This window comes from Elephantulus edwardii, unplaced genomic scaffold (genome assembly GCF_000299155.1).
Source record: "Elephantulus edwardii isolate Elephantulus edwardi_28Jun2011 unplaced genomic scaffold, EleEdw1.0 scaffold00066, whole genome shotgun sequence".
Lineage (NCBI taxonomy): Eukaryota > Metazoa > Chordata > Mammalia > Macroscelidea > Macroscelididae > Elephantulus > Elephantulus edwardii.
In genome coordinates this window covers 9,624,746-9,630,745 of record NW_006399816.1, presented here as the reverse complement: position 1 = coordinate 9,630,745, position 6,000 = coordinate 9,624,746, and positions in this window count along the sequence as shown.

Genomic DNA, 6,000 nt, shown 5'->3' with positions numbered 1-6,000 from the left:
CATCAGCTACAATATCTCTAGTACCACGACCCCTTCTGAAACCAGCCTGGACTTCTGGTAGTTCTCTGTTGATGTGCTGTTCCAGTCGTTTTTGGATGATTTTCAGTAAAATCTTGCTTGCAATATACCTAGAACTGTCAAAGGAACAAACAGGTAAGTCTTGGAGAAGGTGCAGCCAGAGTGGTGCTTTGAAGCAAAGATGGTAACAACTTTGCCCTCACATACTTTGGGTATGTTGCTGGAAGAGGCTATTCCTTGGAGAGGGAGGGACATCATGAGTGGAATGGTGGAGGGACAGCAAAGGAGATGAACACTCTCAACCAGATGGATTGACACAGTGACTGCAGCAATGGGCTCAATTATGTCATAGATTGTAAGGATGGTATAGGATAGGCCAGGGTTCAGATCTGTTGTTTATCACTGACACTTGTACTTAATACCACCTAAAACTAACTGACTTAGGGAGCTCTGGTAACCTAGTGGCAAGAGGCTGCACTGCAATCCCGAAGGTATGCAGTTTGACTCTACCAGACTCTCTGCTGGAGAGGGAGGGGCAATCTCCTCCTGTGCCAGTCAGATCCAATTTGATGGTACACAATAACAACAACAAAAATATTTTTAAAAAGCAAAAAAACAATAGAAATAAATATACCACAATTTCTTTAATAATTTCCAAGTTGATGGATGTTTAGGTTCTTTTCAGTTTGGAGTTACTATAACATGTAGGGCTGCTAACCAAAAAGTCAACAGTTCAAATCCACCAGCCACCCTGAGGGAAAAGGATGAGCAGTTTCCACTCGTGAGAACTGAAAGCCCCTGAAAAGGAATGGAGTTAGATGGACTCAATGGCAATGAGTCTATATATGGGTTTTGTGTGTGGATATGTTTTCCCTTTTACTGGAAACATGTAGAGTTGTTGGGCCATATGTTAAGTATATTTTAACTTCACAAGAAGATTCCCTCCCATTCATTAATGGTATATTACCATTCTGTACTCATCAATAATATGAAACGGTTTCCGTGGCTTCACATCATTGTTAAAATTTTCTATTGTTAGAGGTTTTCCTTTTAGCAATTTTAGTGTGTGTGAAATATGTTTTGATGATTTTAATTTCCGGTTCCCTGATGCCTCATGAGGTTGAGCCCATTTCATAATATTTTTCTTTTATTTACATGTCTTTGGTGAAGAATTATTCATGCTTTGGCTTTTGCCATTTTAAAATTGAGTTGTCTTTTTATTCTCTGTCTTATTGTGGTTCTTAGTCTTCCTAGTCTAGAAAATAGTGCCACTTTTATTCCAATAAGCAAGCAAACAATCTAGGAAAATATATGGTCCATGAATATTTTCCTAGATTGTTTGCTTGCTTACTAGAATAATTTTATTTAATGTAAATTTAACTAAAATATTCATTTGTGGCTCAATTCATTGCCTTGGAGGTGAAATCCCCTCAGAGTTGACCATCCAGATAGTTTTCAGCAGTTGTAAATAAAAAGGGAGGAGATTGTCCTTCTTTCTCTTGCAGAGCCGCTGGGGGATTTGAGCCACCAGAGAGGCCCAGGCACGGCACCACCAGAGCATGCTGTCCTCTTTTTATTTAGTATTTTCCATCTATAATATGTCATTTTGTGGATGAAGGTGTGTCAGATTCAGGCCATAGTTTTTCCCAATTACTAGCTATGCATCTGAGACTTGGACAATGAATAAGGATGACAGAAAAAGAATTGACGCCTTTGAGCTGTGGTGTTTGAGAAGAGCACTGAACATCCCATGGATGGCCAAGAGAACGAACAGATATGTCTTGGAGAGGCTGAAGCTGGAGTGCTTTTTGGAGGCAAGAATGAATGATGAGGCGTCACCTTACATACTTTGGGCATGTTGCTAGGAGAGGGACAGGATGCTGCGAAGGTGGAGGGTCAGTGGAGAGGAAGACCCTCAATCAGGTGAATTGACATGGTGACTGTTGCAATGGGCTCTTGTGTGTCCGGAAGTGTGAGGATGGAGCAGGATAGAACTAGGTTCAGACCTTTTGTTCATAGGGTCACTATGAGTCATATTCAACTCAACGACACCTAACAACAACAACAAATATTATATAGATGCTACAATAAATTGTTGTTACTGCTTCTACTTTACCAAAAGTCTAGGCTCCAGCTAGTATCATTATCCTTCAGTCTAAAGAACTTCTTTAGGCCATTTTTTCTTATTTAGTTTTACTAAAGCTGAAATATCTTTTTATCTCTCAGAGAATGGTTGAGTTGTTTTGTTTTGGGTTGTTTGCGGGGTTTTACCCCCATTTTGCTTTTCTTTTTGAAGCATATTTCAGGTGAACATAGACTTCTATATTGATCTTTCAGTTCCCCTTTCACTGTTGTAAAGCTGTTTTACCTTCTGCTCTTATTTGTTTCTGGTGACGTCTTCTGTCATTTTTTACTGCTATTGTATAACATCTTCCCCCTGACCCAGGAAGTTTTTCTTATCTGCTCTTTGGTTTTCAGCAGGTTGTTTTGAAATGTCTAGATGTGTGTTTGTGTTTGAGTTTACAAAACACTTTGGATCTGGATGGTATCTTGCATTAACACTAGGTGCTCTTGGTTGTCGCCTCAAGCAATTCTCCTGTCTAATACCCTGGAGACTCCTCTCCGTCTGAGACTTCCATCACGCATGTATTTGATAATCTTATATTACCCTACTGATATCAGAATATTATTTTTGCTTTTCAGTAACTTTTTTTTTCTATTTGCTTTCAGTTTGGATATTTTACACTTAATTGTCTTCAAGTTCTCTGATCCTTCCCGTCCTTATCTGCTAGATCCATCAAATGAATTTGTCATTTCTACCATTTTTCATTTATATCATGTAGATGCCATCTTTGTACTAAAATATCCCATTGTTAAGCATGTTTTTAATATTTCCCACCATACCCTTGAGCATTTTCTCCATAGTTAGATTCTAAGTCCTTGTCTCTCGATCCCAACATTGTGGCATTTAGCAAAACTGGATTTTTGTAGCATGTTATTCAGATTTATTTTGAAGATCCTGACTGATAATTAAAAATCTGGATATCTCTACTTCTGGACTTTTGATTGTATTGGTTGCTTAATCTCCACTCCTGGGTCATATATTCTTGGTTTTGTATATATCTTAAAAATTTGATTGTCTGGTGGGCACTCTGCATAAAAGAACAGGAGATAGAAAAGTAGCTATTAGAGGCTGAGGCGGCGGGCGTGGCCGGGATGGTGAAGAGCCACGGAGAGAACTGGCCTCGTGTGCCTGCGGCGGGGGGAAGCCTGTCGGGGACCCGGGAGAGCCTGGCCCTGGGCCCCGACGCTGTGGCTGCCGACTAGCTCAGCTCTCTGGGCTCCGACTCGGAGGCCAACGGCTTCGCGGAGCGTCGGATCGACAAGTTCGGCTTCATCGTGGGCTTGCAGGGCGCCGAGGGCGCGAATTTTAAAGAGATTGGCCAGCCTAGCTCTCACTTATTGTACAGATGAGAAAACAGAGGCTAACAGGGATGACCCTGCAAATGAAAGAACGTGTTATTAAAAAAAAAAAGTTCATTAGACTGATCAACTTCTTGCCAAGAACCAGGCACAATCTTTTTTTTCTCCTCAGCATCTAATGCAGAACCCACAATGGAGTAACTATTTATTAAATGGCATTTACTGATAGACTTTTTGAGTCAGAAAGCTAGATGCAACCTTAGAAAAGCTCATCATCCAAAACAACTATGAGATATCATCTTGCCCCAGTAAGAATAGCAAAATTTAACAGAACAGCAAACAACAAATGCTGGCGAGGTTGCGGAGAAACTGGAACCCTTATTCACTGTTGGTGGGAGTGTAAAATCATGTAACCACTATGGAAAGCCGTGTGGTGCTTTCCCCAAAAGTTGCAAATAGAAATACCATCTGACCCAGCAATTCCACTACTGGGAATATACCCTAAAGAAACCATAACTGCCACCCAAGCAAATATATGCACTCCCATATTTATTGCTGCTTTGTTCACAATAGCAAAGATCTGGAAACAACCCAAGTGCCCGTCAGCAAACAAATGGATAGAGATGCTCTGGTATATTCACACAATGGAATACTATGCTGCATTAAAAAACAAAGAACTCAAAAAAGGGCTTCTGCTGTGAAGTGGCACACGTAGGGCAACTCTATTGCTCTACCTGTGGAATCGACATCAAAAAACAAAGAACTCTTGAAATGTTATACAAAACGGGTGACCCGGAAGACATTATGCTAAATGAAATATCTTAGTCACAAAAGGACAAATACTTCACAGTACCACTGTTGTAAAGCGGGACTGACATCGGGGTTGGGGGGAACTGAGAGGGGATAAATAATATATACTGCATTGAAACAGATGAGGGAGAGAACTGTTTAGGAGGAATATATGATTAGGCATTATTGTCTAGAATGAAAGCTTCAGAGTGGAGTGGACTGGGGAGGGAGGGAGACTTGTATAACAATGAAAGAATTTATTTTTTTTTTTACTTTTCAAAGAGAAAAGTAAACTGGGGAGGAGGGGTGGGCAGGGAGGAGAGTGTGCAACAATGAATTAATGGAAATCCAAAGTCTCTGCAAACTTTGATTAAAGTAAATTTAAAAAAAAGAAAAGTAGATATTACTTACCTCTCAAATGCAACATGCTGCTTTTTTTTCTCTTACGGCTAGATCAGTAGAAGGGAACTCTGGTCGCCTAGCAGTAAGAAGCTGCACTGCAAGCCTGAGGGCCCAGGATTGAAATCCACCAGCTGCTACAGGGGATGAAAGATGGGCAATCTCATCCCATGTCATTAACTGCCTCTGAAGACCTGCTGGAGGATCAGCTATGGGTCAGTTCCAACACGACGTCATACAATAGCAGTTCAGTTAATTTGCTGCATCTTTGACCTAGATACGTGTTCTTAATCACAGCTTTTGGTTGATTTTTATTTGTCAATAGTTTCACATATTTTAAAGAGAGACTCAGACTTGCCTTTCAGCACAACCTGGATTTTGATCATTAGTGAGATTCTGGACATCTGATTGTGCTTCACAGCAAAGCTGCCAGCTTTCAGAAATGTGAACAACTGACTGGCTTTACAGCTGAGCTGCCAGACTTCTGGATCCCTAGGAGGAGGGGCATGGGGCATCTTTCTCTCAATTCTTGTGCCTTGCCCTTGGCAGTGTACAGGGATGGCTGCAGTGCCTGAGGAACAGGCTTCTCCACTTTCCTGCGCCCCCGCCCCAGTCAGTCTTTGGGAGATGTATTTCTTGTGAATTTCTCAGCTCTCCTGCCTTCTACCCATTTTGTCAGGGATAAACTTTAAAGCTAGGCAGGATCCTACTTACTTACAAGTGTGCAGGTAGGTTTCTGGCATCATTCCTTCTGTCTTTTCCATTTCTGGGTTGTTTTGTGGTATTTTGTTCTCATTACTTCCCTGTATTTAACATTAAGATTCAAGAGGAAAGATTAGTGGGCCAGTGCAGAGCAGACTTCCTCTATAGATCTGTGTCCTCTTCAATCGAACATCATGCCAGTCCCTATGAGGCTGTTAAAAAGTTTGCTAAGTTTCTGCTGCTTTCTCTTTACCCCCGCACTTGTGGATCTTCCAGCAGAGTCTAGTCAGGAATACGTGCAGCTATTCATCTCTTCTGTTCCACAAAAGTCTATAAATACTCTCTGGTGTTCAGCTCATTTACATTTCTCTGAGTCTTCAGCTTTGGGATGAGTCAGTTGTATTTTTAAAGTTCTCGCTACCCTGGCCTTTCTTCTACTTCTTTTTTATGTTTGTACATGTTCTGCTATGATGTCTTCATTATAAAGAAGAAAAAAATGGTTGTAACTGGTTTTAAAAGGCACTCTGGTGGCAAAGTCTGAAGCATGTTTTGCTTCAAACCAAAAGGCATTTCACCTCCAGGGGTTCAAATCCACCAATGGCTCCAACAAAATGGGAAAACTTCTGTTAAGATTTTCCCTCAGAAACCAGAAGGAATATCACTGTCTGT